This window comes from Mustela nivalis, assembly GCF_964662115.1.
Source record: "Mustela nivalis genome assembly, chromosome: 3".
NCBI lineage: Eukaryota > Metazoa > Chordata > Mammalia > Carnivora > Mustelidae > Mustela > Mustela nivalis.
This window is the reverse complement of record NC_139022.1, coordinates 124,965,117-124,979,854: the sequence shown is the minus strand read 5'-3', so window position 1 is coordinate 124,979,854 and position 14,738 is coordinate 124,965,117. Positions and strand designations below refer to the sequence as shown.

Sequence of the window (14,738 nt, the reverse complement as noted above, 5' to 3'; positions counted from 1 at the left end):
GGCCTCAAAAGAAGGCCAGGGTAGCGATTCTCATATCAGATAAATTGGATTTTAAACTAAAGACTGTAGTCAGAGATACAGAAGGACACTACATAATTCTTAAAGGGACTATCCACCAAGATGATCTAACAATTGTAAATATCTATGCCCCCAATATGGGAGCAGCCAATTCTATGAGAAAACTGTTAATCAAGATAAAAAGTCATATTGATATGAATACATTAATAGTAGGAGATCTTAACACACCTCTCATCCCCACTTCTATATCTTTGCTCATCAGCTTTCTTTTATGTGAAAATCTTTGCCCCAACGTCTCAGTGCTATGCTGTCAGAATTTCCACGTTCTTCTCAATTTCCACTTCTGTTGAGTCTTCCCTAAGAAATGTAGACCTCACTGATGTTTCCTTCACTTTCAATACCAGTAACACTTTTACAGTGTCTAATATAATTTCACACCTGATTGTATATATTTGTTTCATTTTCTTATTATCTCAGAAGTCTTACAGGAACCAGATTGTGATCGCCTGTAAAGGAAGAAATGGTGAGAGTACTTGTTCTGTGTCCCTCTTCTCCCTAAAATACTTTTGCTCCCCAAAATATCTTGTCACTTTGAACACCTTTCTGCTGACTGATGTGGTCACTTATGTAGAGTAAATCTGTATTATTCCTGATCTTGGATCCTATACTGATCCTCATCTTCTTGTAAAGACCTCCATATAACAAAACATTCCCTGTCCACTGGAGATTGTATACACTGCCTATTTTCCCTATTGCTTACTTACAGGTAATATCACACTGCTTGAGTTCAGCTTTCCTGCTGCTTCTGGTGTCAGAGACACATTTTATTCTTAATATCAGTTTATTTGTTCAAAAATTTAAGCAAATTTTTAACATTACACCTAGGTAAAAATGCATCCTTTTAAAAATGTTGAGTCTTTGGGTTCCCTTTTGAGTATTTCCTGTGGATTTTGAATTATTTACCATATGATGCCAAAATCTTTTCCACTGGAGTTAATTAGGCACCCAGTTAGTTGTGATTCATTGGGTAGCATTTGGCAAGACTAGATGAGATCATTCATTCAAACAAAAATTTTGCACTTCTGAATACATTGTCTTTTGTTACATTTTAGATTAGGGAGAGGTAAATTTTCTTTCCCTCACCTTGTCTTTGTTTCAAATATTATATATGCATTTTTTTCCTTTAAGGAGAAGAAAAGAAATGGGTGGGTTCTGGACGAAGGGAAAGAATATGATGACATTGTTATTCACTGCCAATGAGGCATCCCTCTTTTCAGTTCCTCTAGCCAAGGAGGTTCCAGTCAGATGCCCTTCCAAGCTTGTGATTCCTCCCATCAGCCACAGGGTGCATGGCAGGGTAATTCATGATGCTTCTCTGCCCTGCAGACTAGACCTTCTGGTTTCACAATTCCAAAACCCCATGCAAAGAGCACAGGGAAATCTGACTTGGTAGCAAGTTGTAGAGTAGAGAGAGTGGGAAGAGACTTAAATGAAAATATTTGCCAGCTCCTCTATTGGCCTCCTATCTCCTTCAGCAGAAGAATATTTCAAGCTGCTGAAATTTAAAATGGTAGGAAAATCAAGACCTGCATCATCTTCTTCTTCTTCTTTTTTTTTTTTTTTTTTTTTTTTTTAAGACCTGCATCTTTTTATTAAATCCATTTCCCCTGAGGATTAGAGAGACTGGTATTAAATCCCAACATTGGTAAGAAAGACTGGCCCTCTTTCTGGGAGCTCTGAAAAGCAAAAGAATAGAAAAGACAGGCATCTCTCTATTGTAACAAAAGCAAGAAGGACAAATATTTTTCAGTTACAGCTCTGTCCTACCTTGCTTTATCCTTTTGTTTGGGCAGCAGTCACAGATCCATATGCTAAGTGGTAGAAGATATTTTTCAAAAACATTTGTCTCCTTGGGAGGCTTCTAAGCTTGCTTTATTGGCAACTATGAAATCACCACTGGGTCTGTCATGTGATTATTCTGCAGATGGTTTGCATGGGTGGCTTGTTTCTACTGGATGAATTCTCCCTTTGGACTCTAGTTTAGATTTCAGAAATTCACGCACTACTAGTCTTTACTTTCTTTTGATAAAATTCTCACACTGTTTCACCTGTAGACTATTGCCTTTGGAATTTTTGATGGGTAAGAAGAAAGTAACATGGTAGAAACTTAGTCAAGTAGCACTGATGAAAAGGAACAAAGCTTCACCAGACATCATGGTCTCTTCTAGTTTGGGTGGGTAACAGGTGGTCTGGCAAATTTCTCAGTACATACAGGAACCAACGTCCATTGGAAGCTCAAAAATAATCTTACAGACTTTTACCTAAAGGCAGCTGGCAACACTTCTTTACACTTGTGGGTTTTTTTTTTTTTTTCCTCTTTTTCTTCTCCAAAACAATCACAGTTACACATACAATTCATGCCAGGGACATTTATTTATGCCCAAGAGAGTGCAGTCCTTTTAGATACTTTCATTTCAGTATTATTACTTTAGAAACAGAATGTAAATGTTTGAAATGAATCATTCCAATTTGCAGAAAAGGTAGATTACACTATAACTTTTTAAAGGCTTTGGTTCATTTTTATGTCTTCAGTTGCCAAAAAAATTTAAATCTGTTGTACTCTTCCCGGGATCTAGGAGATAACTGACTGTTGTGTCATGGGATTGGCTTTTTAGAATTATGAAAAATGGTTTTAAATGGTTCCACAATTGCTCACTGATGGGTGGTCTCTGGTAGGTTATTTAACATTTCTGAGTCTGTTTTTCCATCTGCAAAATGGGAATAATATGGCCCTATAGTCAGGGGTTACATGAGGATTAAACAATATAACATGCAAAATCTTAGCAAAGAATTGTCACCTAATAAATTCAGCTACTGGGTATTGAGTACTCTCTTTGTTAGATTGTTAGATTGTGCTTGATATGTCATAACTTAGTTAATTGTCATTACAACTTTACCTGCTAATATGATACCTCCACCCAGTTCAGATGGAGAAACTAAGGGAGAAAAAAAAATTAACTTTACCAAGAAAACAAAAGGAGTAATTTGTGGTAATGGGACTTGCTCCTGCATTTTAAATCACTACTTCATTTTGGGTCTCCATGCATTATGTAGAGGACCAAAGAATTTTAATCCTCCTTTCCCCTAATTTTCTAGTCCTTTATTTACCTCATCTGTATAGTTGATGTGATTAGACCAGTGACTTTTCACAGAGGTGCCTATAAGAAATACCTGAGCAACATATTGAAACTGGACAAGGCTGGACCCAGTCATAGGAAGATCCCAGTTTTCTAATATTTATTTATTTGGGGGTCTTCAAATATGAATTTTTCAATTGCAGAGGTTATTCTGATGTAAGGCACTAAAAAAATAACCAGGGAAGAAAGAGGGAGAGTAACCAAAAAAAAGTTCTTAACCTTCTGTTTCTTAAATTTTTGTATTAATCTGGATACAGAAGAAAATCTCTCGTTTTGAAACAGGTAACTGGAGGCAAGCTATGGCTGTAATTTTTGCCTCTCCAGTGTTTCACCACCTGGTTCTCCTTTGTAAGTGACCTTGGGTTTTTAAGATATTCACATGGAGCTGTCGTGCTTTTTGCAGTTTAAACAATTCTCATTTCAGCAATGTGTTTGGCAGCAGCCTCTCCCTTCTTACATGGCAGTAGTATAATACAGGCTTTTAAGCCATTCTTAACAGAATTACCCCCATGCTGCTTTCTTTTCCTGATATGTCTTTGCCCTTAGTTCATTTTTAGCATTTATAAAGGATTGTATGTTTTTTATTAGCATTCATCTGTACCCAATGTAAGTTGTGATCAAATTCTTCAATATTAATAAATGACAGATGAAAGTTTTTACAGCATAGGCAAGAAAAAATGAAGTTCCCTGTGCTTCTAAAGATTAATCTGAATGGATCTCTTTCTTATTATTATCAACCTGCTTATTATTTTTGCAGATGCATGTGCCCATTCTAACTGAAAGTTACAAGGGAGTGTCTGCTGATCTGGAACAACAAACAGGTGTGTGTTTGTGAAAGCTCATTGTTCTTCAAGGGCATTTACAGATTAAAAATAACACATGCTATCAAAAATTATTGTGTGTCATTATAATACTTAGAGTATCTGAAAATATAATATCAGTCATTATCAGGAAATCAAAATATACAAAATGTTGTCTTTTTAAAAATAATCCTTTGCACAGATAAAAAGGAGGGGCACAAATCTTGAGCAACATACAACATAACTTTTTAAATAGTTAAGACTGATTAAGTGCTTACCATTTCACTGCTTTAAATGCTTTAGGTGATATTATTTCATTTCATCATCATGGTAACTATATGAAATAGGTAGTGTTATTTCTAATTCCCATTTCTCACATGAAAAAAACTAAGTCTCTGAGATAGTAAGCATCCTAAGTCATCCAGCTGGAGGTGGTAGAGTCCAGCTTTAATCTGAGTCCATGGACTGAGCTCTTTATCATTGTATGACATGGCTTCCCAGTGGGTGAACCAGTAGGTCAGAGGTCCAAATATCCAGCTGTTAGAAGTAAAATGCTGTTGCTTACATGACTAAGAGGAAAGCATGAAGGCACCATTTGCTGCTGTGAAAATCAAGTTGCTCAACCAGAAAGTTTAGAGTAGAGTCCTGGAAGAAACAAGGGGAAAAAAGCACAAAATGGGGAAGGCAAAGAGGATAGACAAGAGAAGCCACCGGTAACAGAAGCAGCCATGGAGAAGCAAAGGAGCTTGCCAGACTCAAGAGTAGGGGAGAATACTAGCTCAAGGGAAAGAAAAGATAGGATGGATAGCTCTTTCATAGGCTGCTTACATCTCCATACCCGTTAGGGTCCTGGGGTGCTGCATTAGAGCCATATCCATCAATGACAGCTTTCCATGGGAGCAGGCACCAGGGCACTTAGTAAAAGGATCAGTCGGGTCTCGCTTTCTGCCATAGCTTCTGAGAGTATGAATCATTGTTTTCACCTAATCTGACTTTGTGCTAATCACGATAGATGATAGGAATGATTAATTGGGAATGAAATTAAGTCATTTATTTTACTGTGTTGCAAAGCTAAGCTATGTTATAGTAGAACATACAAGTTATAACTTACAGCATGTAACATAAAATGTGTAGTTTAAAATACATTCCCAAGCATGTAGTCCAAACCTTGAAGGAAAATTATAGAGTACCCCTTTAAGGAAATTAATTTTAATTGTTTCTTTGAGCAAGCCCAGGCAGGCTGCCTGGTATGTAATTGACTCTCAGTAGGTGGAAGAAACAAAGGGAGGAGAAAATATGAGGAACAGAAAATAGAGAGAGAGATAGCAAGGAAGGAAGAGGTGGGGAAGAGGAAAGAAGGATGTGTATATAAAAACATTGGGTTCCTATAACTTCAGTGCTTTTAAGTGAGACATGAGAGAAAGCTAAATACAACCAGTAGAAATAAACCAATAACTCATACAGCCAAAAAAACACTTAATGGGTATTTCAAACCAAAGACCTGATTAAAACCAACACTTGAGCAGGGTTTTTTTGTTTTGTTTTGTTTTTTGAACAGTTTTTAAATGACTGATTAAACCTATCTATTGTATTTTAAACTAGTCAAATTGAACCTCAGGTAATCTTCCATAAACCTTTTATTTCTATGAAAATAACAAGTAATTTGGAATTACCATTATCCCCAATCTTTCTAATATGCCAAACATTTAACACAGTAAGAATATACTTCTCTGGCCAGTTCATTGATCTTTTGGTACATTCAGTGAATGATCTTTTCAAAATGGTCATAAAACTAACTCCTGCCACACAAAGTAGTTTACTGTGAAGAAGAGTTTGTGTCCTGTATTTTTTTTTTAACCTTCTTTATAGGTATTGATATTGTGAGGCACTTGATCTAATCTTAATCAGAATATTGAAGTACTGTATTAAAAGACTGTTGATGGCCATTGTAACTTTAAAGATCAAATGATTACATTTTTTATACCCTAATCTCTTTGAATAGTTGAGTCTCGTCTATCTCTCTTTAATTCTGAACTTGCAGTCTAGCTCTGTGTTATCACCTTATAGTTTTAAACAATTTGCAAGTTTTGAAGTATCCTCTCTTTAAAACTCTCTTCAATGGTGCAGGATTTTTTTAAAAAATCATTTATTTATTTCAGAGAAAGAGAAAGAGAGCACAAGTTGGGGGGCAAAAGGGGGTAGAGAGAGGTGGAGAAGCAGACTCCCCACTGAGCAGGGAATTCAAAATGAGGCTCAATTCCAGAACTCTGAGATCAAGACCTGAGCCGAAGGCAGACACTTAACCACCTAAGCCACCCACGGGCCTCAGTGGTGCTGGAAGTTTGACACTCCATCCCCATCAGGGGATTCACTGTGAGTGAGTCAGAAAGACCTGTAGGTGTAGACTTGTAAGAAGAGGTTCTTATTCCTTGTGTTGCTAACACAGAGATCCTATACTACATTCTGACTCTTGTTGACAGACAAAGGGAAGGTAGAGCACCATGAAACAAAATCATTTTCTAGAGGAGGAGGAAATAGCTTGAGAGACTGATATTTTGAGTTTCGATTCCCTAATATAGTTTGTATAGAGTTGACTGTGTTATAGTCTTTCCAGAGGTCTGATACGTGAATACTTTTCTTTTCTACTTTTTTAAAGAAAGTTGCAAATGTCCTAAATAAAGTCAGCTAACAGTAAAAGATCTTTTGAAGAAAATAAATTCTTGGTACTAGGGTGTCATTCATTTAACTCTGCAACCCACTGAGTCTTACACCTGTGAAATAGTACCATGACTGATGATTATAATCAATACTTTATGCTATCAAGAAAATGTAAACCCTTATCTAGTGTTCTGTATTAGGACTGCAGAAAGGCATGCAACAATTTTAGAAAAGGTTCTACTTCCCAACAATTGACAATTTTAAAATTTGATTCCCTGAAGTATTATATTAACTACTTGGGAATATTCACTTATCTGCAAGAACTTTCAATGTGCAATAAGCCAATCTATTTCTTCTTAGCCAAACAATCAATTTTGGATATATTGAATAGAATTAAATCTGAAGTGAGTTTCAGAGTTTCAGTCCTGGTTTTGCCATTCCCAAGTTGTGACCATCAGCACATTACTCAAACTTTTGAAATCTCAGTTTTTTTATGTAGAAAATGGGGTTAATGATGCTTATCTCACATTGTTGAAGAATGTGCATTGAATATTCAGCACAATACCTGGCATATTGGATATCCTTTTTTTTTTTCTTTCTTTTTTTCTTAGAGAGAGAGAGAGAGAGAGAGAGAGAGAGAGAGAGAACAAGCATGAGTGGGAGGAGTAGCAGAGGGAGAAGCAGACTCCCTGCTGAGCAGGGAGCCCAATGTGGGGAGTGGGGTCTCAATCCAAGGACCCTGAAACCATGACCCGAGCTGAAGGCAGACAATTAACTGACTGAACCACCCAGACACCCCCACATTGGATAGTCTTAATAAATGGCAGCTATTTTTACTTTAAAATTTCCTTTACATGTATTTAGAAGCAGTGAATGGGTTTCTACACATTAATGGCAATGTATTTTCCAACAACTTGGATGTCATACCCTCAAAATATAATTAGGATGAAATTTTTAGAACAAAGGTATAGGTTCATCAATAGTCATTATTCCTGCTCTGTCCTTTCATGAGCTTTGACAGTTCAAAGAGTCTCTAAAAATCTCAACTGCTAAAAGATCAGATTCTGTAGTCAGATGGTCTCCTGGTCATTTTATTGTTCCCTGCCTAAGCCATGTCAGAGTGGTATATAGTCTCAATCTATATAGCAAGAGATGGCAGTGGGAAGAGTTTAATGTGTTTAAAAAGTGAATAACCAATTGAAAGTCTCCATTCAATGAACACCTACTATGAATCGGGCGCTAGGATAAATGTTATGAACACATGGTTTGATTAGCATGGTATTTATGATAATGGCTTCTAAATCTGGTAGCTGTAGGTTGAAGTCTTAGCTCTGCCCTCATTGGCTGGATGACCTTGGCTTGATTTCTTCTCATTTTAAAATGTTGTTGACAGTGTACTTCAGAAGGCTGTGTGAGTGTTAAATGGAATAATGAATATTGAGGGTATTTGGTACATTGCAGGCTTCTTCTTCCTTCTTTGCCTCTCACAAAATCCTTTGGTTTTATCTCCAACCTCACAGTCTGCTTCTTCTAATTTTCCTTCTCTGTCTGGCAGTAGAGTGCCTGAACATTTGACCTTGGTCCTTCCCTCTAACACAATCACCCTAGGTGACCTCATCCAATCCCGGGTCTTAAAACACCACCTCATTCCCAATGAAAGCTCTAACTTCCCATCTAACAGACTGCTGAAATAATTTAGAGAGGTTAAATAAATTGGCCCAAATCATGTAGGAAGGGTTAGACTGGCATAAAACCAACATCTGACACTGAAACCCAAGTTTTGAAAATTGCAGGAAGGAGAGAATAAAAAACAGATGATTTAATACCAATCACTCAAGTACCAACTTCCAAACTTAACAAAAAAGAGGAAATGTTTGAGTGTTTATTTGACTTGCTGTATATGAAGAAATCATGTGTTTTTTTCATACGATAGTTCAGCTTATCCTTTAATTAAAAATTTAAAAACAGTTTTTGAAGGTTAAGAGTTCTATCTAAAACTTCACATCATTTTCAAGGAAAATTAATGAAAATTATTAATTGTTATAGCTCATTTATAAGAAGCTAGATGAGAACATTATGAAAAATTAGTGAAATTATTATCAGATGGAATAATTAAAGATCAATTGTGAAATAATCACATAATTCTAGCTATACGCTGTATTGCTCTTCATTAATCAAAGATAATCTGGAATTGCAATACTTAATTAAATGCAAAAAACTGTTTGTGTGTTCTGGCTCTGAAAGGAGATAATTGGAGAGTACAGAAGCTGTACAGTTATCAGCTTTTGCTGATTTTTTGAGAGTCTAGAAATGTAAGTTCTGAGTATGGGGGTTGGTCATTTTGTGGACTGTTGAAATCTGACCTTAGATACTCCTTTTTTCCATGAGATGATAATATTCCCCTTTCAATCCTGAAAAGGAGGAATTTTAGTTTATCAATAAGAAAAAAGTAATGCATCTAATTTTGGCAGATGTAGAAGATCTCAAAGGCCCATGAACAAATTCATCACATTGTGCCTTCTTTGCTGCCAAAGTAGTGACCTAATGGCTAAAATCCTCAATGCTACTCAAAAGAGGAAGTGATTCATTCTTTCTCCCATTTGTAAAATAAGGTTGTATTTAATACTCATGTCAGTCATAGCACCTAAGTAGCTCATTGGGTTAAGGGCCTGACTCTTGATCTCAGCTCAGGGAATGAGGTTAAGCCCCACATTGGGCTCCACATGGGCATGGAGCCTACTTTATATTCCTGTCGAACTCTGTTTCTCTGCAGGAACCACAGTGAAGTCACACATAAATTTCAAATGCAGGTTTTAAAATTTTATTAAGGTGAAATTTACATACAATGAAATACACCTATTTGAGACATATATCAGTGGCTTTTGACAAGTATATACACCCATGGTATCACCATGACAATCAAGGTATAGAACATTTTATTCACTTCAAAAAGGTGCTCATGTCCCATCCCAGTCAATCTCTTCTTCTACCATTGGTACCAGGTAACCACCAATCTGCTCATCTGATAGTCTACTTAAATTTGTCATTTCTAGAAGTTTATCTAAATGTAGCATACAAATGTATTTTTGGGGGGTCTGGCGTCTTCTGCTTGGCATGATGGCTTTCGTGATTCATTCCTCCTAACTCGTTCTTGTTTTACTACTAAGTAGTTCTTCATTGGATGAATGTGCTGCAGTTTGCTTATGATTGACTTATTGGTAGATGTTTGGTTTATTTTCAGCTTTGAGATATTATGAATAAAACTACTGTGAAACATTACCCATAATCTTGTTTGGTCATACTGTAATTTGCTTTTCATACTGTTTTCCATCATTTGTTTGCACTTGCTCTCTGTATCTACCAACTAAAAATTAACTTTAAAAATATCTCCATGATGGAGGAAGTTAGGTTTCCATACTGTATGTGGAAATACACTAAATATGGAAATGTCTTTTCTGGAGAAGAAAACACTCATATATATTATTTAATTCCTTATTCACATTATGCTTTTGTAATAGGCAAGGGAAATACTATTATTATCCTTAGCTTGCAGATTTGAAAAACTGGGTCTTAGAGCAGTTAAGTGATTTACTCAACACCACCGTTTACTCAACAGTTGATAACTGCTACCTTGAGTCAAGACCAGAGCCTGTTTTATAGCTTCTTAGCATGGTGCACTTTCCACTCTGCTGTGTAGAAAATGTTTCACTTCCGCTAACCCATACTTATTAAGTTCCTTCTGCTTGCCTAACACTGTGTTGGGATACAGGGAAGCATGTAACAACAACAACATAACAACAACAGCAATGAAAATCCATGTTGTTCCCTCATGGAATTTATTATTTAATTGAAAAGACAATACATGTACATGAAAAAAAAATCGAGTGCAATTGTAAGGCAATTAGGTAAGGTTGTTAGAAACATGTATTCTGTGCTGCATTGAAAACAGGTGTTGAATTAGTAGATAGCTAAATAAAGGAGTAGGGAGTTATCTCCAAGAAGTTCATTAAGGAAGTGATTTAGTGCTAGACATTGAAAAACAAAAAGTATGGATTGAGAAAGAATAAGCACGAGAAAAGGCTATGTATGTCTGTGTGATGAAGAGGAATTTGAAATCAGCAGGACTGAGGGAATTTAGTTTCAAAATGAATATAGAGGGTGGGGCCAGCTGAATGCCAAGTTGAATTATATGGAATTTACTCAGTGGAGAGCAGGGAGACATTGTAGATTCTTAAGCAACAGAGGATAATGAGTGACATGGTACAAGTGATGTTTTAGAAAGGATGGATTGGTCAAAGCTTGCAGAATGGGATAGATTAGGAATGACCATCAGAAAGGCTCCTTCAAAGACTATTGTAACTTAGGTAAGGTATGAGGTCATAAACATCCAGACCAAGGAAAGGGAAATACAAATCTAAATGTTTTTATAAAAACAGACAAGCTGTAATAGTTCTTCTTCAATGCTATCCTAATTCACAGGCATTCAAACAAAATTTCTCTAGAAACTAAATGTTCTTGTGCTAACAGAACTAGGTTTTGCAAGCACAGAAATTATTATAAAGCTATGCTTTGTAGAACTTAATTTTGGCCTGGAGCTTAATTCCTTTTACTACAATTCACCACCTGTCAACTTACCAAAGGATGCACTAACTTGCTTATTTCAGCGTCTCTTTTTGGACTATAGTTTAAAATAGCACCCATCAGTCTTAATCTCAACTATTTTCCAAAATGCTTCCCCAATTAATAAGTTCAGTATTAGAAGTAGTGACCCTGTAGGGGAGTAGGACAAAAATAGCTCACCCATAATTAGAAATGAAATCTCCTTTCATTGAGCAATAGGAAATTGACCAAACCCAGCAGCTTTTCATACTATGCTGTGAAAAGAGTTCCTTAAAGTAAGGCAAGTGTTCCTAAATTTTTTCTCTGGTTGTTCAGTGGTCTGGTGGCTGCTTTTATTTTGTTACCCATTGCAGGCTGCCAGCTTTAGCCTCATTCACCATGCCCTGGGCACACATGTATGTTGGATCCTAGTAATTAAATGAACCATCCTCATAAGCAGACCTCAATTAAGCATTTATGTGGGTCGTGACAAGTTGAAGAAACCCACCAACCCCCCACCCACACGCACACTCTAGAATACAGATTAGAGGTGTAGTTTTTTTTTAAATTATTATTAACATATAATATATTATTTGCTTCAGGGATACAGGTCTGAGAATCATCAGGCTTACACATTTCACAGCACTCACCATAGCACATACCCTCACCAGTGTCAATAACCCAGCCACCCTATCCCTCTCCCCACATCATAGCAACCCTCAGTTTGTTTCCTGAGATAAGAATCTCTTATGTTTTGTTTCCCTCTCTGGTTTCATCTTGTTTCATCTTTTCCCTCCCTTCCCCCTATGACCCCCTGCGCTGCCTCTCAAATTACTCATATCAGAGAGATCATATAATTGTCTTTCTCTGGTTGACTGACTTCACTTAGGATAATACCCTCTAATTCCACCCACATTGTTGCAAATGGCAAGGTTTTTTGATGGCTGCATATTATTTATATATATACACACACCACATCTTCTTTATCCATTCATCTGTTGATGGACAGCTAGGTTCTTTCCATACTTTGGCTATTGTTGCTGTAATGTCCATTGTTGCTGTAATGTCCATTGTGACATTGCTGCTATAAACATTCGAAGAGGCACGTGCACCCTTTGGATGACCACATTATACCTTTAGGGTAAATATCCGTAGTGTGATTGCTGGGTCACAATTGCTTGGTAGTTCTAATTTTCAACATTTTGAGGAACCTCCGTACTGTTTTCCAGAGTGGCTGCACCAGCTTGCATTCCCACCAACAGTGTAGTAGGATTCCCCTTTCTCCACATCCTTGATAACATCTGTCATTTCCTGACTTGTTAATTTTAGCTATTCTAACTGGTGTGAGGTGGTATCTCACTGTGGTTTTGATTTGTATTTCCCTGATGACAAGTGATATTGAGCACTTTTAATGTGTCTGTTGATCATTTGGATATCTTCTTTGCCGAAATATCTGTTCATATCCTCTACCAATTTTTTGATTAGATAAATTGTTCTTTGGGTGTTGAGTTTGGTAAGTTCTTTATAGATTTTGATTACTAACCCTTTCTCTGATATGTCATTTGGGAATATCTTCTCCCATTCCATCAGTTCTTTTGGTTTTGTTGACTGTTTCCTTGGCTGTGCAAAAGCTTTTCATCTTGATGAAGTTCTAATAGTTCATTTTTGGCCCTTGCTTCCCACACCTTTGGCAATGTTTCTAGGAAAAAATTGCTGTGGCTGAGGTCGAAGACATAGCCACCTGAGTTCTCCTCAAGGATTTTGATGGATTCCTGTCTCACATTGAGGACTTTCATCCCTTTTGAGTCTATTTTTGTGTGTGGTGTAAGGAAATGGTCTCGTTTCATTCTTCTGCATGTGGCTGTCCAATTTTCCCAACACCATTTGTTGAAGGGACTGTCTTTTATCCCTTGGACATTCTTTCCTACTTTGTTGAAGATTACTTGACCAGAGTTGAGGGTCCATTTCTGGACTTTCTGTTCTGTTCCATTGATCTATGTGTCTGTTTGTACTGTTTTGATGATGACAGCTTTGTAATAGAGCTTGAAGTCTGGAATTGTGATGCCGCCAGCTTTGGCTTTCTTTATCAACATTCCTTTGGCTATTTGGGGTTTTTTCTGGTTCCATAAAAATGTTGGGATTATTTGTTCCATTTCTTTGAAAAAAGAATAGAATGATGGCATTTTAATGGGGATTGCATTAAATGTGTAGATTGCTCTACATAGCATAGACATTTTCACAATAGTTGTTCTTCCAGTCCATGAGCATGGAATGTTTTTCCATTTCTTTGTGTCTTCCTCAGTTTCTTTTATGAGTACTTTATAGTTTTCTGAGTACAGATTCTTTGCCTTTTTGGTTAGGTATGGTTTTGGGTGCAGTTGTAAATGGGATCAACTCCTTAATTTCTCTTTCTTCTGTCTTGTTGGTATATAGAAAGGCAACTGATTTCTATGCATAGATTTTATATCCTGACACTTTACTGAATTCATGTATGAATGCTAGCAGTTTTGGAGTGGAGTCTTTTGGGTTTTCCACATAAAGTATCATTTCATCTGCAAATAGCGAAAGTTTGACTTCTTCTTTGCCAATTTGGATGCCTTTAATTTCTCTTTGTTGTCTGATTGTTGAGGCTAGGACTTCCAGTACTATGTTGAATAGCAGTGGTGATAGTGGACACCCCTGCTGAGTTCCTGACCTTATGGGAAAAACTCAGTTTTTCCTCATTGAGAGTGATATTCACTGTGAGTTTTTTCATAGATGTCTTGGATGTTATTGAGGTATGCACCCTCTATCCCTACACTGTGAAGAGTTTTGATCAAGAAAGGATGCTTGGGGCACCTGGGTGGCTCAGTGGTTTAAAGCTTCTGCCTTTGGCTCAGGTCGTGATCCCAGGGTCTTGGGATGGAGCCCCGCATCAGGCTCTCTGCTCAGCGGGGAGCCTGCTTCCTCCTCTCTCTGTCTGCCTCTCTGCCTCCTTGTGATCTCTGTTTGTCAAATAAATAAATAAAATATTTAAAAAAAAAAGAAAGGATGCATTTTGTCAAATGCTTTTTCAGCATCTACTGAGAGTATCATATGGTTCTAGTTCTTTCTTTTATTGATGTATTGTATCACATTGGTTGATTTGTGGATGTTGAACTGACCTTGCAGCCCAGGAATGTGATCGTAGTGAATAATCTTTTTAATGTACTGTTGGATCCTATTGGCTAGTATTTTGGTGAGAATTTTTACATCCATGTTCATCAAGAATATTTGTCCGTAATTCTCTTTTTTGATGGCATCTTTTCTGGTGTTGGGATCAAGGTAATACTGGCCTCATAAAATGAGTTTGGAAGTTTTCCTTCCATTTCTATTTTTTGGAACAGTTTCAGGAAAATATGTATTAATTCTTCTTTAAATATTTGGTAGAATTCCCCTGGGAAGCCATCTGGCCCTGGGCTCTTGTTTGTTGGGAGATTTTTGATGA

The 14,738-nt window shown here is 36.9% G+C and overlaps 1 protein-coding gene across 1 annotated transcript in view; it reads left to right on the top strand.

The window, feature by feature from the left end:
• Positions 1 to 14,738, top strand: part of TENM2 (teneurin transmembrane protein 2) — a 1,882,184-nt gene that overhangs the window by 554,120 nt on the left and 1,313,326 nt on the right. The window contains exon 4 of the mRNA XM_082724104.1: positions 3,973 to 4,036. The gene's annotated coding sequence lies outside the window, so the exon portion shown is untranslated. The remainder of the gene's footprint in view (positions 1 to 3,972; positions 4,037 to 14,738) is intronic.